Source organism: Coturnix japonica, chromosome 1, assembly GCF_001577835.2.
Source record: "Coturnix japonica isolate 7356 chromosome 1, Coturnix japonica 2.1, whole genome shotgun sequence".
Lineage (NCBI taxonomy): Eukaryota > Metazoa > Chordata > Aves > Galliformes > Phasianidae > Coturnix > Coturnix japonica.
This window is the reverse complement of record NC_029516.1, coordinates 79851439-79873393: the sequence shown is the minus strand read 5'-3', so window position 1 is coordinate 79873393 and position 21955 is coordinate 79851439. Positions and strand designations below refer to the sequence as shown.

The 21955-nt window shown below is 37.9% G+C and overlaps 1 long non-coding RNA gene across 2 annotated transcripts in view; it reads right to left on the bottom strand.

The window, feature by feature from the left end:
* LOC107321589 overlaps nucleotides 1-21323 on the bottom strand; it is a 35500-nt gene extending 14177 nt beyond the window's left edge. For both annotated transcript variants that reach the window (XR_001558604.1, XR_001558605.1), the window contains exons 1-2: nucleotides 21276-21323; nucleotides 5758-5872 (exon numbers count right to left, since the gene is read on the bottom strand). This is a non-coding gene — a long non-coding RNA (uncharacterized LOC107321589). The remainder of the gene's footprint in view (nucleotides 1-5757; nucleotides 5873-21275) is intronic.
* Nucleotides 21324-21955: the final 632 nt, after the last annotated feature.

Genomic DNA, 21955 nt, shown 5'->3' with positions numbered 1-21955 from the left:
ATATAAATGAAAATGGGATCACTTTTTTAAAGATCTTAAAAATAAATGCAGAAAGGCCACAATAGATAAGTTTCATTTCCAATTTTTGTAACCTTTCTCAAAATCAGTATTTTATAAATGCCTGTAGAAACAGCTGTATTCAAAACTGACTATGCTATCCAATACATTGATGAAAGCAGTGGCGTATCATTGGATAGCCAATGTGATGCAACTCCTTGTCACACTGAGGCCTTACTCCTTGTCACTTAAGGCCTTCCTCACTTCACAGAGACTAGACATTGGCACACAGGCTTTATTAAGCCTATGTAGATTCCATTATGCTTTTACACAAACATTTTTTTTGTAAGTCAGTTTCTGCTGTTGTTGGCAAGTGATATGAGTTATGCAAATACAATTAACTATTCTTATTATGTGATATTAACAATTATTATGGTGGATTTTAATTTTCATAGTTTTTAAACCTTTTCAGAGAAGGCAAGATACAGGGTTGCTTTTTTTGTTTTTAAAACCTGTTCTCTGTGTGCTTGTGCATTTTCTATGGAAATGAGCTGCAAGAGGCTGCTTTCCCCACGTGAAGCAGCAAAAAGTTCTTTCTCAGCCAAAGAAACCCCAGTTGCTGCTGATGGCACTTCAGATGATGTTGCTTAACCTATGAATCTCCACAGGCAAGGACCAACTAACTCCATCCTGGGAGAGCTGCATTTGTCACGCAATAGCTCCTTATTCCCACTGTGAATTGCAATCAGCTGTATCCCCATCCAATCAGGTACACTTGCTGGTAAACAACACATTCACCCTGGACATTTCCCATACCAGCCTTTCATTAGCTGTCACAGCCTCCCTTTAATTTCATCTGCTTGATGCACCAGTAGTGTCCATTTAAAATGTCACTTTCTATTCACTGGCATGCTGCCAACGATAACTATTGCTTTCTACCTACAGTGCAGATAATATTAAAGGTGCACTCTCTCATGACTCTTATGAAAGCAATCACGGCTGGAACTATGAGCATTTCAGAGCTGCCAACAAACCATAATGGAAGGCACACTGAGAGGGGGAATACATAAAAACAAAAGGGCAGTCAGTGCCAGCAATTAAGATCCTTCAGGCTGGGCATTGCTGGCAGGCCCAAATAGTGGCCTGCTGCCACAGCGGTGAGTCCAGACCTAAGGGCTTCTGCCGAGCATCCTGCAACACTGTTTGCCTTTGGGCAGGGAGGCCTCTGCTCTGGCATAGCTTCTGAAGGGACACTGCTGATTTTCAATCTCTCATTTCAGAAACAGAGGCAGATTGCTTCTTCCATGTCAGACCTACTGATCTAATGGCCATTTTGTATGACATTCAAGCAACAGTCACTGTTCTGAGTATCTTCCTTTGCATACCCAGCTAGGAAAGAACAACAGAAAGAAAAAGGGTGCAACAAGATCATTTAATTTACTTCCCTACTTATTGACATTTCCATAGCAACAACATTGGAAAAGTCATTTTCTTTATGCTGCTGATCATGTTTTGTTCCAGATGGATCAAAGTCTTGGTACCAATCCCTTGTCCTCCTTCCAGTGGTGATAAGTTTGGGGAAAGTTTTGTTGATGTGAATAAAATGAAGTCATTTAGAAACAAAATGGCTAAGACTAGAGATCTACATTTTTCAGTGCTAAAATAATGAGGAATGCAATTGGTTTAACTTGAGAGAGTATTACCTTGATCATGACTCAGGAAGGCATATGAGCTCACACTTCACTACATTCAAGGTGGTGCTTTAATTTACCATATTATTACCTGATCAGGAATCAGCATGTGCCAAAATATGTTCTTGAATCACAGCTTTAAAACATCAGCCAGTTATCAATTACTATATGTGTTTATGAAGTATCCAATGCACTAAGGCCAATACAGTGAATTATTGAAACAAAGGACGAAGCACCACATATGAAGTAATTCAAAACATACAACCTCCTTTTTAATCACAGACTTAACTTACATATACTATACAAAAATCTGAGACAAAGATATTTTCCCTTTCCTATTCCTCAAGCAACTTGTTAATCCAACCTCGGTAGCTAAAAACGTCAGATAAAATTCACAGGCCTTTTAAACATCATGGCCTAAAACCAACATTTGATACTGGAAAGAAAATCTAAGCAATTTTCTCTGTAAAGACTACTATTTGTATTCACAAAATATAAAATTTTATTTCACCACTGTTCCAAAGAGCTAAAACCAAAAAATAGAATCACTGAAAACTTCCTATAAGGAAGCCAAAAAGAGTTATGCAGGGAAGTAAACAGCAAGGCCACTAGTGCAATTTCTCTTTCTTTGAATTTACCCTGTAAGTATGAATTCCTTGAATTTATCCAATCCAAGTAACACGAGAAGATCCAAACTCATTTCCCAAATGATTTAGTTGGGAACAGACTCAAATCAACACATGGCAAAAGCCAATACAATTATACAAGGAAACAGACAAGAGCAAAATGTTTACTATCTGAAGATAAAGAGAAAGCAATGATTGAGTCCAATGATGGAAACATCATTTCCAACCACCTACTACAAGCTACCTGGAGACATGTACACATATCTGTATGCTTATCTACATGTATATATTTATATATACCATAGACACACACGAAACATATACCTTTACCTATATTTGCATGCATATAAGTATATATACCTATACACACACACCTGCACATACAAACACATACTTGCATAGCAAACTCCTGTAATTTTATTTTTTTTCTGCTGAATTTGAACCTCAAACAAACCACAAAGAACAAACAAAAAACAACAAAAAGAGAAAATTTAAGACAGCTACTGATCTACCAAAGCAAGAAGGAGACACAAGTCTGTAGACTTAGAATTGTTCACACTTTCTAGATGTGCAAGTAAAATAAATAGCATGTTTGGGAAACTGCTATACATGGACAATTTCATGCCCAACATTCTTTCCATACTTTGTTCTTTCTGAAGGGCTGCAGTTAAGGAAGACTTTGATACAAAACATTATAAAATTGCAAAGCAAACACTTCCCAGGAGTTGCAGGCGACTTCCTCCTGAATTACAGATTGGCTCAAATTGAAGAATTCAGATCCAAACAACCCATTTCCTCACACTACTGATAATGTCTGTAATTACACAGATAGGATTAATTTTTCCTTCCAGTAGATGCCATCCCTAAGAGCAAGTCTTCGGTAAAGAACAAAGATTTCTCCCCCTCCTCGGATACACAGAGAATTGTCTCTAAATTGAGTGTTCGAACATAACAAAAAAGAGGGATATAGAAGTGCATTGCTGATCTCTCTCAAACACAACATCCTAATGCCCAGGTTATTTCTGAAGAACAGTTTCACAACTGACACACAGAATATTAAAAATAAAATAATGCCAACAATATTCCCTCCATCATTCACTTTCTGGGAATGCTATGGATAAAAGAATACTTTAACATACCTGCTTTGGTTTATTTACTTTCTCCCATCCCTTACAACTATCTTATTACACAGGAATCATAGATTTTGCTCTAGTTAGAAAGGAACCCTTACGGGTCATCTAGCCCAATTCCCCTGCAATGAACAGGGACACTACAGCTAGATAAGGGTGCTCAAAGCCCCATCTGCTCCAATCCAGAATGTCTCCAGGCATGGGGCATCCACCAGTTCTCTGGGCAACCTGCTCCAATGGCTCACCACCCTTACTGTAATATTCCTTATCCAATCTAAATCTCCTCTCTTTTGGTCTGAAACCATTTCCCCTTGTCCTATCACAAGAGACCCTGTTAAAGTGTCTGCCCCTTTCTGACTTATAGCCCTCCTTTAGATACTAAAAGGCTGCCATCAGGTCTCTCTCTCCTGGAGCCTTCTCTTCTCCAGGTTGAAAAGCCTGTCCTCAGAGGGGTTCCATTCTATGGATCATTCTTGAGGCCCTGCTCTGGATACAGCTCAACAGGTATGATTTGTTCCAGCTTCACAACATTTCATCCTTTACATCTGCTCACAGCACATCTGCATTTCAAGAGATTTACATAGAGGGCACCTAATGTCACGGTAACAGCTTATAGGCTGTATTATACATGTGCATAACACTGGGGCTGGTAGGCCACCAGCTTCAGGGGATGTTCTTCTCCATGAAAGAGGAAGGAAAACAATCAAACAAAAAAGTACAGGCTGTCTTGGGACAGAGTCACTTGATTCTGTGACTCTGTAATTTATCAGGTGTAAGTATAAACATCATACTATGATACTGAGAAACACAAAGAAAGAATTTATATACTATTCTGATGTAATCTATGTGCTCAGTTTTAAGCTAGGGAAAAATACACACTCATGGTCCTTATTAAAATGGGATGCCTCTAAAGAAGGTATTTTCAAGACTTTTGTCACTTTCATTAGTATGTAATTATGACTGTTGCTATTCAAAGGACAGCTTATATTCAGAAAAATAATTACAGCAGTATCTCAGGTACCACAGTTTTATAATTATGAATGAATGGGTGCCGATTCTTCTACATAAAATCATTATCCTAGCAGAACAAGGGAGAGATCATAAATGAACAAAAACTGAGAACAGTAAGCTTGCCTCAGAAGACGTGTAGGTATATATGCCTTGAAGAAGGTGAAAATCAACTTAAAAATGGAACCATAATAAAGTGAAAAACAGGTTAATCATGAATCTATCCATAGATTTCCTGTGACATGAAGTATAACCTTAATTTCTCTATATCACATCCATAGGAAGTAATTGCTTTTCTCTTACCTGAAGACTTTTGGTCTCTTGAAAACCATGAGAAAGCAATTATATACATACACTGTATCACACACAAGCCCTTGCAGAAGGTCCATAACAATGTCAGTGCCATCCATGGGTGAGCTTAGGTTCAGTTTCACCGTGCCCTGAGGCTCATGCGACTCTTCTCTCTGATGTCCTCACTGCACAAACTGAAGATAACTCCCTTCCTGTATCTAATTTTCCCAAGTTAGCAGATTGTGAAAACAAGTTTCTCAGCCTCACCATAGCTTCAAGCAAAAGCACATGTTAAAATCTCAACAGTGTAAGCAAATACAAACTTCCCAAAATAACATTTTCTGTGATTTTTAGAACTTCCTGTTGCAATATGGAAGCCTAAACAAACAAAAGAAACCTAAAATTCATTTAAGGTTAATAAAAAAAATTCTTTTTACAAAATTAAATTTTCCTTTTTCAGTTTTGAAGTCTTAATAAAACTATAAATGTTATCCAAAACCCAAAGAAAAAACATATTACAGAAATAATGAAATCATAATCTTCAACCATTTACTCTTTTCATCAATTCCTCTACAGAAGAGATTGACCCAAGTTAACTTCTCTACAAAATGTTTTGCTCTCCGGAAGATTTAATTTCCTCATAGAAGACACTTCAAAGAAAAAATTTTGAGCTGCACTAATGACAATTTATAGTGTTTGACAAAAAATATTTCTCTTGAAATTCAAGTTCCTATGTCATCAGAGCAATAAAATAAATGGAGTTTCTTCAGAATTGATCCTGTTTTTATAAAGATGTATAGATTGTTAGTGATTTTTTGGCAAATCCTTCTTTCCCAGAGAAATTTATGTTGTGACTCATATGCAGGGCACACTGCTTTGAAGAACACATCTTGTGATGTGGTAAATGTGATGGCTAAGATGGGTAAGCTGGAAGTGAGAGAGCAAATGGAGATAACCTCAGTTAGTGTAAAGGAGGCATTAAGGCAGGCGACACCAACACAGGATTTCACTGACCTCCAAGTGTTGACTTTCTGCTACAGGGGCTTACAATGCACACAGTCATGAAAATGGATAAGAAGGAAAGACATTCTTTAGGATCAGAAGTTTGGCTGTGCAGCTTGCTTGCAGTCTGGAACACAAAAAGAATAAGGAGAATTATTGATAAAACTTAATGCAAGAAATTAGGATTTAAAAAAAGGTAAGATGCAATCAATTTTTCTTTCCAACAGAGAGGAAAAATAGCAACTAGAGCAAGATGTCAACAATTGTGAATACATTCTTTTCTTGGCTAGAAATGTTAACATTTCAATTGATATTAAAAAAAAAAAGTTTTCTAATTCATCTGAATTCAAGTCATTATTACGTTATTTAAGTCATAATACTTCTGTTATCTGAAATAAAAATAACTAAAGAGAAAAATATAATACAGTTCCTTCTTACTTATGATACTATTTTTCTGTAAATCAAAGCTGAAGTCAAGCTCCCCATGCATGGAGGACCAAGCCCCTGGCCCCCTGGCCTACAGGTTTTCTCTAGGAGCACATCATAACAAAGAAAAAAAAATAAAACCAATAATGCTGAGTAGAAAAGCTGATTGTTTATTTAATTATATGCACATATGATTTTTTGTCTCCTGTTAACATCTTTTCCATCATACGAACTAGAAGCTGGTGGCATCTGTAGCAGGGTGACAGAATGATTTGTCGTGTCATCCAATGAGCAACACAGATTTCTGTTATCCAGGCTGGACCTTCTGATCTGACCGTAGCTCTGTATAAATCGTTGGGTTTCCATCCCGCAGTCAAAATCAGAGGAACAAAATAAGCCTCAGACCCATTCCTATTTTGTTTCCAGTGAACTCTATTTGTATAAAGTAGAGGTGACTTTACCCACAAAATAATAAATACTCTGCTTGGAATTTATTTACTTTTAACTCACATTGGCGCAGAGATTGTAACCTTCAAAATTAAATTTCTATCTGCAATAATGCAGAATTTGAAGAGTTCATTACCTTAACGTTATACGTACCTGGAAGTGAATAAACTCATCTGCAAAGATGCAGCCTTAATAAAAAGACAAGTAAAGTAACAGAAAGACACCCAAATAATCCAAACGCCCTATTTCATTATGCCTACGCTTCTCACTTAGCAAGATATCCTTTCCTGCATTCTCTGGCAGGTATTTAGTTGCTTTTCTTCCATCTGAAAAATGAAGTCTGTGAAGTTTCTATTTTAATGGAAACTTTGTCTTTATTCCCCAGAACTTCAATGAGAAGCCCTTTGACACCTGATACACCACTATGTTAAACAAAAAAGGGCAACTGAGCACTGGATGGCCCAGTGTCAGGCCCCTAATATACCGCTGCATCTCAAAGAGGAACATGATTCTCTTTGTCCATGGGTACAAGGGAGAGCTGATGTCATGAAATGGCTATGGAAAAGAATAATACCATCAGATCTGTTTGTTTAATTAGTAACAAGGGTAAAATCCTCCTAATGCAGACTGATCAAGGGTCAGTTTGAGGGGTCTTTATCAGACTATGGGTAGCCTTCAGTGGCTGAGGCTTAATAATAATCTCTAGACTTCAATTTCCTACTAATAAAGGGTAATATAATGTAGGGTAAGCCCTCTTATTTGTTCAGATCTTTTTAACCACTGAGGAGCTAATATGCAACAACTGAACAAACAATGGCCACACAGGTTTCATTTTTAGAAGCACAGATGACCTCTGATGAAAGAAATGATCAGTCAAGCTCTGAGGCAGGGATGGAAAGTTAGCTAGCAAATGCATATTTTTTCTTTGTGAACCAAAAGAAAAGTAAGATACTCTTAAATAACCACATGAGATATCAAATGCCTAAAAATGACTGTGGAATTGTTAAGCTGTAAAACTGTTATGGCTTTCATTGAATTTCCACTGGTAAGATCTGACAATCTTAACAAGCATATTGTCTTAAATGGAGTCTGTAGAATGATCTAAAATTATTAGCATTACTTATGTGGCAGATTTGCTGAAGTCTTAATACCGGCTCTTTACAATTTTAACAGCAACTGAACTCACTTGGCTGTCTTCTTCCATATTCTTATACCAAAACTATCTGTCTAAATCTCAGTCTCCCTAAAGAAACCTGTTTATGCAAAAAGATTTTCCTAACTATGAAAGAACAAGGTTGTCCATCTAAAAGTCTCTCTATATATGTAAAATTTAGGAAAATCTGGATAACCTAGAAGCCTCCAAATGTCTATGCCAATTTCAGCACTGATGCAAGACAGCAGGGAGACATACAACATGCCCACTTGCTGCAGGGCTAAATTCAATCTCTTTAATCCAGGGTTTTCAAGACTGTGTTCAAAATCATTTTTCTTCTTAAAACTGCTGGAGTGTTGCTTTTGGTATGCCCACAGACCTCTGAGCTCTCCGCTTGCTCACCATGCTTTGGGCCCACCTCTAATTTGCCCGGACAGTTGCTTTGACAGCAGCTCCCTCAGGAGCTTCCTGTGTCAGAATTTTAATCCACTGAGTCTTTTTCCCTGGGGTGGGTAATCAATGCAGAGAGTCAGATTTATGTTCCTCTAAATATATTAGTTATGAAATAAAACCCAGAGAGGGTGCCATGTTATCTTTGAACATGTTACTAGGAAACAGATGTGATAAAATCAATACTCTTCACTTCTCAAGCTAGAATAAGTTTTAAGACAAGGTTGCTACAATGGAATATTGAAAATACTTGCAAATACACTGTAGTTTTTTAACCTGCATCAGGTTGCTGTAATCCATATGATGAAAGAATGAAAAGCAAATTAAATACGGTCTCCGGTGACTAGGAAATGTAACTCCTATAAATGCTTACAGGAGTTATACCTACACATTGAAAAGGCAGTATACAAGACCTTTAAATTGATTACCTGACAAACTACTAAAAAATGAGAGCAACTATTTCAAAGCACTATGTGACTCTATTTTAAACCCTTCGTTTCATGGATTTTACAGTTATGGAAGCAGTTCGTAAAACCTTGTAAAACAATATACACAGCACACATCAGTGGGAAGTAGCAAGGGAAAAAAAAGTATTTACAAAGATAATAATATAAATATAAGCTACAGAAAATTTAACAATAAAGTTGGTGGCAATATGCATAAAATTTTCTGGAAGGGACACTGTAGAGGATAGAGAAGTTTCTGGTGGTTACAAAGCTACTTGCAGCTCCTTAAAAGGCCAAAGAGATTAAATAGCAGTATGGCAGAAAAGCATCTCTTGAAAATCTGCACTAGATTGTTGTGAAAGGTCCAATAGTGGTGTAAATTACAATTGCACCCTTATTTCTGTGCAAATAACAGAAAACTGCAAGAAGAGAGGAAATACTATCAGATCTCTTTTATAGCAGGAACATAATCTGCAAGATTCTGACCAAATTCAGAGGCTCTGACAATGATCGGCCTTATTTTGCTCACATACATCCCATGTCCCAGCAACAACAACAAAAAAATATGACTTAGAATATTGCCAGAGAAAATGTCTTGCCATTCTCCTCCAGAAATGCTTGTTGAATCATGATTACAATGAATTCAAATGTAGTGAAAGTTTAGCTTATTTCAGATATGATTACTGACAAGGTGCTTGAAGGAACATTCCTTTTTGAATGCTTTTGATATCCCAGAATGTCAAAACAGTTTGCATTCTGTGTGGTTCACGTACTTTATAGAATTTTTTTGGTATCGCCTTTACTCCTTCTCTCATTCTAACAGTCCTCTTTCACAACTTCAGTTTTCCTGTGGATTTTAGTCCATTCAGCTCTAATTTCCACAAAAGCATCAACTTTTTGCCTCCTCATTTTCAGACTCACATAATTACTGGAGTCTGGCCTGCAAATGGATTCCCAGCTTCCAGCCCCTGCTGATGACAGGCTTTCTACCTGTTGTCACAAGCAGATTCTGCAGTCAGCAGTGATGGAATGAAGCAATATTACCTTCCATCCTTCCAGAAATCCTATGCTCTTTTGTTACATTATTTTTCACTGTTGTAGTCATGTCTGAGACCTTAACTTGTTGCACTGGAAGAAGCCAAATTGCAAATTAATAATAATGAATGAGTGGATGTAATCAGCTAAGATCTGATTGCATCCTACATTCTCAGATGTAATGATGATACATCAAATAATCCCCACCTTCAAATATCAAATCATAATACCTTCAAAAAACACCAGCTTTTCCTCAATCATCCATTTTCCTTAATAAAATGGAACATAGAATCATTCTTTGTCTAAGAGCAAATCCTATGATCTTGCAGCACAGTAGAGGATATCACTTAAGTACAGTGTATGTACTTAAAAATGCATGTTGATTTGTGCAGGTAAAATTGATGGCCAGGTTAAAGGTTCTGTGTAATTTCGTCTGTAAATCTCTGCTTTTCAAATTGTTGACTTTCTCTCATGCAAAAGCAAATAAACATGAAGATTTTTTTTCCCGTATTGCTTGCACAATCAGATCATTAGATAATTAAAACGACAAAAGACACGCAGAAGTATCAGCTATAGATGTAAAACAATTACTCTAAAAGCAATTACTTTGGATCTAAATTAGCCAGGGGTTATATGGGTGATGGAAAATATTTAATTTGCTGTATGGCTCTGGCACAAATCCAGTCAACAACGGCAGCAAACAAAAGTCACCAATAGTGATGGTAAAGAGCAACAACACAATCGCTTTTTGTTGGTGACTCCAGCTATTAAAGCAAAGACGGAATTAGTACTGCAGCATGTTATGGCATGGAAAGAAAATTCAGGTGTTTTGAATGAAAAGGACTTATCATGAGGCAAAGTGAGGACTAGTTGGAGAAAATGTCTTCTCATTTCTTCTAGATTGCACAAGAATTTTGTCACTAGATATGTAAAGGGGATTAAACTCACTAAGCTCTAAGGGACTTTCTGTGGGCAGAACTACACAAAAAGACAGGATCTCAGCCTCACCTTGCACTGCAAAAGACCTGTCTTATCTCTGGAAACCCCCTCAAGGCAGCTCCCTCAAACATGGCAGCAGTTCTAACAGCTTTGTTTGGTTGATGAAGGTTACCCTTGTTTCAGAAGGAAGTCTATTTCAGTGATCAAAGAGAGCACTACCTTGAGATGACTCTTATCAGAGAGGTAAAATACACACAAATTATTTGCATGACAACTAAAATCTTGCATGTATCCCAAAGCACTTCAGTGAGCTACATCATGCATTTAAGAGAAATTATTTTTTTGTGTCAGGTCAATTGCAATTCTGAAGTCACCGTTAAGACGTTTTTTGGAGGAAAGCCCAGTGTCAGGCAAGAAAGTTTAGTATTAATTTTTCCTTAGTTCTATAGTGGGAGGGCAGAAAGGAGGACATTTGGGGTTGTTAGTGGCAGGGAGAAGTAGTAGTAAAATGCTGCAGAAGGAGAAGGGCTATAGGCAATCAAAAAGAAAATTGCCTTAAGTGTCGTAAGTAGTTATAAGAAGACCTCAAAGGCTACTTAAGAACTTAAAATAGGACAAAAATCAGTGTTTGAAAAGGCACCCTGGGCTTGTTCTGAGTATCTTAGGCTATTCTTCTAAATGAATTCTCTTTTGCCATACATTTTATTTGGTGCTGTGTAAATAAATGTTTGGTTGATGAAATGCCAGGACAGGATGGGGATTCACGGAGGTTGGGTTTGGGGAGTAGGTCTCTCCAAAATGACCATCCTAAAAAAAGAGAAAGACTAGCTTCTTTGTATGTGCTAAATAAAATGACCTATTAAAGCAGTGGGACAGAAGCTTTTGTTTTGGCCCCTGTCTCCATCCCAGCCCCAAGTTTGCATAGGGAGGGAGATGTAGCATGAAGCCCCATCCCTGAAGCAGCGCAGCTACTGGAAAAATAAATTAGCAAGCTCGGAACACAAGAGAAAGAGCAATTAAAATCTTTCCCCTTTTTTTAATCAAGGACTGTTTTGCCTTGGGGGCTTGGAGAGGAAGGAAATCGGGCTTTTCAAGCTTTTGCGGGCTAGGCTTTGGAAAATATCTGTAATAGGCGCCCCTATCCTCTACAGACGGTGCTCTGCCCTTTTTTTTCTTTCCCTTATGGCACACTTGTAGGAAGATTTTTTTTAGACCTTAAACTTGTCACAAATGTAGTTGCTAACAATTTGCCCCCATGTTCAGATGCTCTTGCGATTGCTTTCTCCAGTAATTACTCAGTGGGTAAGCCACAGCAAGCTCCATAAGTTACAGCTAATCACTCTTAAGTGCTGAAAGCAGGACTGTATTTCTGCAAAGAAACAGCAATCAAATATGGTAAGCAGATGGCTGTTTCTTGTCCTGTTACCTCACTGAGCACAACAGATTAAGCCATGATGGATTTATCAGCACTGATGGATACATTAACACCATATGCTTTTATAGAATAAATAGCTTTCGACATTTCATTAAAACTTCTGATGCCCCACTTTTTAAAAAAGCTGTTTTCTCCAGAAAGGAAAATGCAGATGTTTCCAACAAAGCATTTAGGTTTCCTTATGTTCCCCCTAAATGTCGTAGTTAAGCACTTCATGCTATTAAAAATTTAATTAAAACCCCAGAAATATTTCAAGGAATCCATAGCATTTCTTTCAACCATAAATTCAGAGTTCGCTGCTCTAGAAGCTTTCTGACCATCAATTCTTCTCATTGATCAAAGCCAACATCTTAAACCTGATGAAAGCCTTAGCTCATTTACCATATCTCAAGAATCACATATAACATTATGTAAACAGCAGTAAACAAAATATAAGTAACCAAGAACACTGTCCTTCTGATTTATTGGTTGATCTGTAGCATAGGGGAGGGCACAGAACATTTAGCTGATGTTTCTCAAACTTAGCAGAAAGTACATCTTCAGATCTCTTCAGAAATCCTGATCTTTTGAGATGGGGAGGAAAAAATACATATATTTTCTAGGAGTCAGAGTGTCAGCTGCCCTGGCTGCTGTCAGTAAATGAGCAGTTGAAACGTATAATTTGTGCACTGACATAGCAGATGCTTCAAAGCCAGGCTCTGAGCAGCTATTCTGCACAGTCATCATGCAAAGAGTGATCAATAGGTATTCATTTGTGGTCCTGCTGCCTGTAGAAGAGCAGAATGCTAGCTGTTCAAGTTTCAGTAACACAGTTAACAAAACCATATACTTACAGGGGACAATAGGCATTTTTGGTCTTTCTGTTCAGTACTTTACAGTAGTTTGAAACATGCTTAAATGCTTCTCCAGTGTCATCAATCAAAAACAGCTGCATGTGTGCACACCGCTATACCTTCTCCATTCCTCCCTTTATAGTCTTAAGTTCCTGTACAGGTCATCAGTATGGTGTTTGTTAATTGCTCATCTGCAGTCTAGATTTTAATCACCTGATCCATCAAAAGCCTTTCTTACCCCACCTATATTCCACTCGCCAGTTAGTGACATTTTTTGTAATGGAAGCAGTAGATCTATTGTTAGCGTCCCTCAACGCAGTGGAAGGCATCCTGCATTTGCTTTGTCTTCTAAACCAGCCTGTTCTATTACAACTGACCTTCTCTTCTTGATTACCACACAAATCATAGTCCTCTCCCCTCTCCTCCCCCTGCTTCCTTCCCCCCCATCTATTAGAGTATTTCTTCTGTGGCCGTTCAATTGCCTGACTACAGCTGGTAATTGGATTCATGTTTGGAGCACAGCTTTCTACATACAAGCCTGGAATAATTCAAACAGGACCCTGGCCTAGGGCTGGGGCCATATGTTAAATTTAGATTTGTGTCTGTAAAATCTGCAGTACCCTGACAGGAGTATAATCCACTTAACGGCATGGAATCCTGTTCTATTTGCAACTTGCACTTATTTTCTCCTCTGAAGTAAAATTCCATTTTGCTACTCTTTTAAGATGTTAAGGGCAAGGCAATTGCATTACAGTGACTTGGTGAAATGTAAAGATGATGTTACTTTGGCAACTGTCTTGCTTCTCCCTAGGCTTCAGGAAACAATGCAGGCAGTTTTCAATTATGGTAATACAAAAATTAAACACCACAAAAAAGAAACTCAAGCTGGCAGCATGCTTTGTGTATACCACACACCATTTACCATGCTATCTCCTGAGCCCAAAACTAACCACTGGGACCAAGCTTAGATAAGCTGCTACACTGAAAAGTGGAAGTGCGGTTAGTGGTATCAGCACTCCTATGCCGCATGTACCATTATTTCAGCACCAATTTATTCATCTAGAGTTAAATAACACAGAGATAAAATGCAGTCAGATTCATCTTGCTCCAACTCTCTTGGGTTTGTAATTTTTTTCTCTCTGTATCTCAGGCCCAGGCACAGTCAGCTTTAAATTTTGCACAGGTAATGCTCCTAAGGCCTCTCTCTACCTGAGATTCTTCCAGTCTAAGTCATAAAAATAAAGCAGGGTTTTAGCTGGTCTAATGCCACAGCATATGCAAGGCTTAGATAAGAGCATCTGCTGCTAAGCCTAAGGACAGTCTGATGATACCTAGTTCACACAGATAAAACTATGCCACCTCCAGAAATAAACGCAGACTTTGTACCCATCAGATCCTGCAGCTCTTCTGAACCTTTCGGCAACGTCAGTGACACCCCAGTCTCATTGCTGCAACTAGCCCTGAGTCTCACCTAGCATTAGCCAAGGTACCTTTACCAACCCAAGAAATAAATACAAAGCAAGGCTCTTTACTGATGAAGACTCTCAGCATGGTGTCCTCCCCTTCCACCCTCCAAGCAATAGCAATGAGACTTCACTAGCAAGCCCAAAATATTTCCTGGGTCTCCTCAGCACAAGGCTCATGGAGTTGCTCATGTAGAGCAAAAGCAAGAGGCTCTGCAGAACATTAAGAAGTGAGGTAAGAAATTAAGATACATTCCTTGGAGTTAGTAGGAAGATTCCCAAAGCCTCTGGCTCACAGCCCCTTCTGCATATCCTGTATGAATTCTTCTGTCAGTTTGGTAGTCACAGGTATTTGTACATCAACTCTGATTTCCCTACAGCTTTACAGAAACAGTTCAAGGTTTCAGAAAACCATGCCTCAGGACTATTTCACCTGGGGACATCAGTCTTCCCTTATTCCCATTGGTCCCCTCCCTGTTTGTATGCCAGAGAAAATGAGCAATGCTTCCTTTCTCCCTCCCAGGGACTTGCTTCTGTCCCAGATGCTTTACTTCTTGCTTTAGACAGGAAAGATGCAAAACCTTCTGCATCTCTTCCGGGGCTCCCTCCTTCTGTAGTTCCAGATGACTCCGGCCATTTTGTGTTATCTCCTGACCTTTTCCCATGTCCAAGCCTGAACTCATGGTCTTTTCCCTCTACTTCCATAGGTATGTGGGACTGAGACCCCAAACAGACTGTACTTCCCAACCCCTTCTTCCCCAGGATTTAACCCTCTTCAAGCAAATGAGTACCCTAAGAACAGATGAGAAATCAGGACAAAGTGTTATTGCACACACTCAATTTAAGCATTTTCTTCTGAAACCAGTTCATTCCCTGAGCTGTTCACTGTATCTCAGCTTGAGTCCAAGCCTGTCAACAGGTGAGGCAATCAACCTGAAGCAAATCATTTCTGAATGTCTTGCAGAGTATCAAAAGAAAGGGAGAGGGAAAAAAAAAAAAAAAGCCATTTTCAGAAAATACTTCAAAGTTTTGACATTTGATTTAGGGGTCATTTTATGCCAATACAGATGCTTTTGAGTTTCTGGAGCTAAAGCCTCTGTCTGTGATCCGGGTTATGTTTCCAGCTGTGCTTGATACAAAGAAACCTGGAACATAAGGGCCTAAAATGTACCTCGAAAATGTGTTCATACTGCCCTGCCAAGAAGTCATCTTTGCTGCTCCATTTTCTGTAAGCAGCTCTTCCCCTCAGAGGGCATCTTTATATAGTACAGTATATACTATGTGCTCACTATGAAGTTCCCAGGATGTTACATTTAGTTCAAAGCAGGTCCTTGAAACTGCTTTCCCACGTGACAGGTTCAACTCTCCTTTTTCCCCTTTTCACCGCCTGTTCTGTTCAAGACATAAATTATTATTATTTCTGAAAATATCACTCCAAGAAACATGTTCCTGCAACAGAATCCATTCTGACAAGCTGGCTTTGGTAGTAGCTCAGGCAGTTGCACTCTATCTTACTAATCCACCTTAATGAGCTATAAGTACCACCAGAATTAGAGAAACACTAGAAGTTGGTTGGAATTTGCATCTACTGCTCTTTCTCTCCTACAGCACCTGCAGTGGGTGCTTGCCTTCTCCTCTCTCATCAGTGAAGGTACATGCTGATAATATCCACTCAAAAACTTCAGCCCATTCTGACCCTACAAGACAGTAAACTTATTCACTACAAGACAGTAAATTCAATTAACAGTTTACTAAGCTTACAAATTCAGCTTGTCTGCAAACATTAATGCTTCTGGAAACTCCTCCTTCCAAAAACCCTACTATAACCTCCATTTTCAGTGTTTCCCACACTGCTCCCTCCCATGGAGACACAGCTTCCTTCAGTGCAACTTCTACAATGTAATAGTATCCAGAACTCTGCACGCAGAAAACAAGGGTGTCCCTTGTCCCCATCTGGTTTAGAACTGTCAGCTTTTTTCCTATTTGCACTTTCTATACCTTGAGAGAATACTCCAGGGCTTGCTAGCTAAAATCTTGCCCCTAGGGTACAAGTGCTGGTGATGGCCTGATATTCTTAGTTCTACAAGTTAAAAAAGCTTCATCTGTAAGCAGAATTTATCTTTTCACCTACATCTATCCTACAGATAAAATGGGTTTTCTTCTGCACTACCTGATTGAAAGTATACTGGAACCAATGGAATCTGTCTATTGCTGACACTGTCAGCACTTACTTGCTACTTTTCTTAAAACTACAGCTTCTGAAAGTTAGTGATGGAGTAAAAACCTCACCTTCCTCCTTCTCACTTATCGCTCATCTTTGGAAATCTCTCCATCTCACTATATAAGCCAGAAAGTGGTCCTCAAATGAGATTGAAAGCCATTAGAATGACAGAAAAACTTCTTTTTCTTTCCTTCATTCTGCTATTTTATAGCTTTAAACTTTTGGCTTTTCTGGGACTGAAATACCTTCCAAGTTGTGATTAAAGAGGCCATTTTTGGCCATGAGGTGATGGAGAGCCTCTTCACAGGTGCTGATCTACTTTTACCTCACAGTGGGAGATTGGGAAGTTCTGACAAGCTGAAAGGGTCCAAAGAGCTACTTCAGATTCCAGGGTATGATTCACTCCTCACAAGTCTTCTCATAACATGCCAACTCACTCCACCAGACATTGCTGTGAGGTTTGGGGCTGACAGAACTAAAAGTTATTCCAGTGGAAAAGAAAAAAGTACAGTAAGCAGAAAAACACTGCTAATTATTTCTCTCTTAGTCATGCAAAAACTCTCAAAGAATTCACTCAGTCACACCGTCTTATTATGTTTGTGAAATTCCCCTTAAAGTTACCTTAGATTGTGTTTAACAATCTAACTAGATCAAAATTCTGTCTGTGAGCAATAATAACTGTCAGTAAAAGTTTATAAGAAGTGCCCTACTGTGTGTATCTCAGTCAATGTGTAATCCGTGAAATGCAATCAGGATGTTAGGTGTTTCTGGAAGGTTAGAGCTGCCATACTTTGCCATCTGTTCTAATTATTTTTGAATAATTTGGCAGATCTCCTTGCTTTTGTTGCTGAACAACAGAAGCAGATTTAACCAATCTGAGTAAAAAAATAAAATAAAATCCTGGAATTTAGTTCTAAACTAAATATTAACAGCAACATTAAACAGTCACGCATCAGTAGGACATCTTTAGAGGTCTGGAATGTCCAGGTGGATGAAGTAGAAGTAAGTCTTCCCATTGCGCACTCTCTATGGGATGATATAGAAGTGAAAAAGAAACAGCTAGTCCGTCTATAAGCTGGCATTACTTCTTGCACAGCATGTTCCTTCATCACTGGTTAATTTTCCTTGAAGAACTCTGACAAATTTATCAAATTACTCAGCTACTCCTCACAACATCTGAGACCCTCATCCAGGTCCTGAAAGTAAGAGAACCATTACTGCCCTTATTACTCGTGGAGAAATTAGATAGAAAAGCAGAAAATGAATTCCCTAAGATAGCACAAGAAGTGCTGATGATGGCACATTGAGCTCCCTGGCTCCAGACCAGAACCTCAAGAATTACTGTGGTATCTTTCTTGGGGAAGTCACTACAGCTGAAGCAGTAATATTTTATGGCTTAGACTATTTACTCGCTACACTTCAGACACAGAGTTCAATATAATGGGCTTCCTACCTACCTGGCAACAAAACTCTGTTTCAGTATAAATACCAGTTATATGCTATTAAATTTCTCTAAAAAGTATACAAAGCAGGATGATCCAACAAGAATCAGTACTGAACGATGAATGACAAGTCTCCCTGAGTTATTCTAAAAATAAATTGGTCACTACAATCTACCCCACCCGAAGACACACTGATACTGAGGAGGATAAAAAGAGAAAGCAAATATAGTAACCAAGTGTTGAGTTCTGATCCTGTTTCTGTCACACGCAGGACATATGACCTCCAGCAGGTCCTTTCTTGTACTGCCTCGTTTTCCCATCTGTGAAGCCGGCCAAAAATTCCTCCATATGCTTTCACATAGCTTTGCTGTGAGAGCTGATGGATATTGACAGGCTATTTTTGAGCATGATAAAGGCTAGAAAGAAACAAAGATTGACAATGCTTGGGTTTACGTTATGATGACTCCTGTGAGTTATACATTTTATGGTGAATAAACAGGAGAATGGCAAACACTAGCTTCAGTAACAGCATCTGTAAGGCTGTATTGTCAGCTTCTCTGTTACAAATCATGTAATATGTACATAAATGTGCTCCATGTAAACTTGAATCAGAGACAGAAAGCAAAAGTGAACAAAGCATCCACTGTTCTTTTTTTAGCTCTCACATTGTATCTACACATCAGGACTGGGTTAATGATGGAGATCAGTGCTTTCATCCCTCAAAGTTAAGTAAAGCTGGGTGCAATGTTTTCGAGCTTAGTTTCCACAGAAGGCATACACAGTTTGTCATAACACCCTTACAATCACATCACACAGCAAGCACAACCCATAGGGACATTTTTTTCCTTCAGCTGAAGAAACAATACACTGCATTATCCTCTGCAGATAGTGAAAATGCTGGAATGGTTCTTGAACTTAAGAGCTGCCATCCTCCCTTCCAAGAACTGGACGAATATGCTTACATATAACATGAATGGAATCTCTGAGACCCTCCCCATCAGACAGTGCTGAGGTACCACCAGGCTGAAGTGATGCCATGCTCCCCCTCAAAGAAGATATTCCCTCTGCCAGACCACCAGTTGATTTTCATGCTTTCAGATAAACCACCAAATGGATCAAAGTCACCAAAAACATTTCAATTTTCACAGTCAATTTTTGAAGTCAGCGTTCTCAATAATTACTCTTGTTTCAGCACATTAAACTAAAAATCTGAGAGGTCCCATTTTTCAGAGTGGAAAGATGAAATATAAGAATGCAATATATTTTATATATTCAAAGCACCACGCAAAATGATGATATACACCCTCTGATTCATTATCTGTTTTATTAAATTTAGGTTGCATTTTCCAGATTTCTAATAATAAACTATAAAATGAAGTGACTACATCATGCACAACTCCTGTGTTTGCAATTTAATTCCCTGAGTGCTCTGCAATTAATAGAGCACTCTGCCACAAGAATATTTTAGACAGTAGTAAAACTCAAATATTTTAAGCTTTTAAATAAAATTACTTACCCAAACTTGAAAAATAAAAGTAAACTATACAGTTCATCTTCAAGCTATTTTTATTATGTATTTCCTTAGGAGACACAAAACTAGTTCACAATATGCAGATATGCTAGTGAGAATAAATACAATGCTGAATTTTATACTTTGCTAGCATCCTCCTATATCATACACATGAATAAAGACCCAAGATTTTAGCATAGAAGAATATTTTTTCACATTTGTGTAACCATTATGATTTTTAAAAAGCCACAACTTAATGTAATTTCAATTTTTTATATCAAAATGTCAACAAGATATTCACAAGCAAAAACTTGCTTGCAGTCTTTCAAGGAGACAATGATGTTGAACAGTGTTCAACAGAAGTTCCTTTTTGTGAAAATGCTCTAAGGAAAAAAAAAAATTGATTTCCCAACCAGCTCTAATAGTAATTGCAATATTAAAGCAGATCCCGTTCCAGACACAAAGGACATTCAGACACAAACAGCATATTTATATCAGGCTGTGGACCAAATTCAGTCATAGGGTAGTAAGAGCTTGTTAATTTTACTGGAAAATGCACCAGAAGATAGCAGCAAAACAAAGAGACAAGTAAATGAGAACACAGAAGGACATGGCAGATTGCCAACATGAGATGGAGTGTAAACCCAAGTTTACATAAGGGTAAAAGAAAAAGAGTGAAAATCAAAAGGAAAAAAATCCACAAGCTGTCTTAAAGCTGAGGTGCTGGAAAGTATTTCTTATTTTAATAATAATAATAATAATGATTACAGTAATAAAAATAACAGTAGTAATAACAACAGTAACAATAATTCTGCATTAACGAGTAGGAAAAAAGAAAAAAAAAAAAAAAAGCAGACATTATGAAGATCTTGGGTGGGGGAAGAAAGAAAACTTAACCTACTCCCTGATTTAGAACACTTGTAAATCAAACAGTAAAGAAAGCAATTAGGATAATTTCCCTCTTCAGACTTGTCTATACAATGATTACAAAAACACCAGGCCAAATGCATCTCTACGGCAAGTAAGCATAACCCTTATTATCTCCAGTTCAAATTATAGTGACATGTCACGAGCTGCTTTCATCCTGACATTGTTATCAGACACATGTACAAGCATTTCACATATACAATAAAATTAAAGAGCTATCAGCAATTATTTTTTTTTTTTTTAAAGAAAGCAAAAAAAACCGTCCTGCTTATATGCATTCAAACAGATTATAAAGTTTACATTGTACCAAAAGTCCTACTTTACAAATGCACTGGTCATCTCTCAAAAGCATCATGTATCCTTAAGCAGTATAAATTCAGCTTTTTGCTTTTAGATTTTTCTTAGCAGCAAACTATGCATTCGCTCCTTATGATCAGAATATCAAGATGAATTCTTTTTGGCTCACATTTTTCCAGAAGCAATATAATTTAGTTCTAGTTTTTGAATGTTACCTTGTATGTGTCAACTCATTTATTCCAAATCTACACTGTATGGAAAACATTACAAGAGTAGAAAGCGCTCAACACGTTATCTTGGAAATAAGTTCATGTCATCTACTTAAATACTTCTGATATTACACTAAAAGAAAGTCTCACCATATCAAGTGCTGCTGGTGCATACAATAGAAATAACACAAGTATAGTATTATACAGTTGAAATAATACAAGTATAATGTACAGTTGGAATAGTACAAATATAGTTGGAAATAAATAGCCAGAGGGTAACTAAGGAAAAGGACTCACCAACTCTGAGGCCTTCAAGGCAGGGGCTTGCCACAAGAACTCCACAAAGGAACAATCTCCAGAAAAAGATTCTATCTTAGTGGTGGTCCTTAAATGGGATCTAGGAGAGGTGGAGTTGAACTCCACCCCTTCCAGTAGCACAGCTGAATTACCTTTATCTGTGCTCCCACAGCTGACTCGTGGCTTGCCTCAGATGGTTAATCAGAGGTTCAGGCTGTGATCAGCAGCTTCCTTTACACGGTGGATAATAAAAAATAATAAGAAAAAATAAAAAAAGAAAGAAAAAAGATTAAGATAAAATAGTAAAAATAGCATTCTGAAGTGTTTGTAGTAATGATGCATGTAGCCACATCCAAAATCTTAGCAGGTAAGCATTAAAACACTGAATGAGTTAAATCAATTTAAATAATTTCAGTAAAATTTCGAAGGAACATGTGAGGGATTTAGGATCTTCATCTGTTTGTGAGAGAAAAATAACAACTTGATGCCATTACAGAATATAAGAGCAGCTGTATGCCAAAGCAAAGTTCTATCAGATGCTTAGCCAATCTTAATAGGTTTTAATAGAAAATTGCTGCAAAAATTAAAGAAACTGCATTAAATCAGTGACAACCTGATCATGCAAATACTTGTAGACCTTGGGCTTGTTTGGATCTGATATCATTCACAAGATTTGTTAG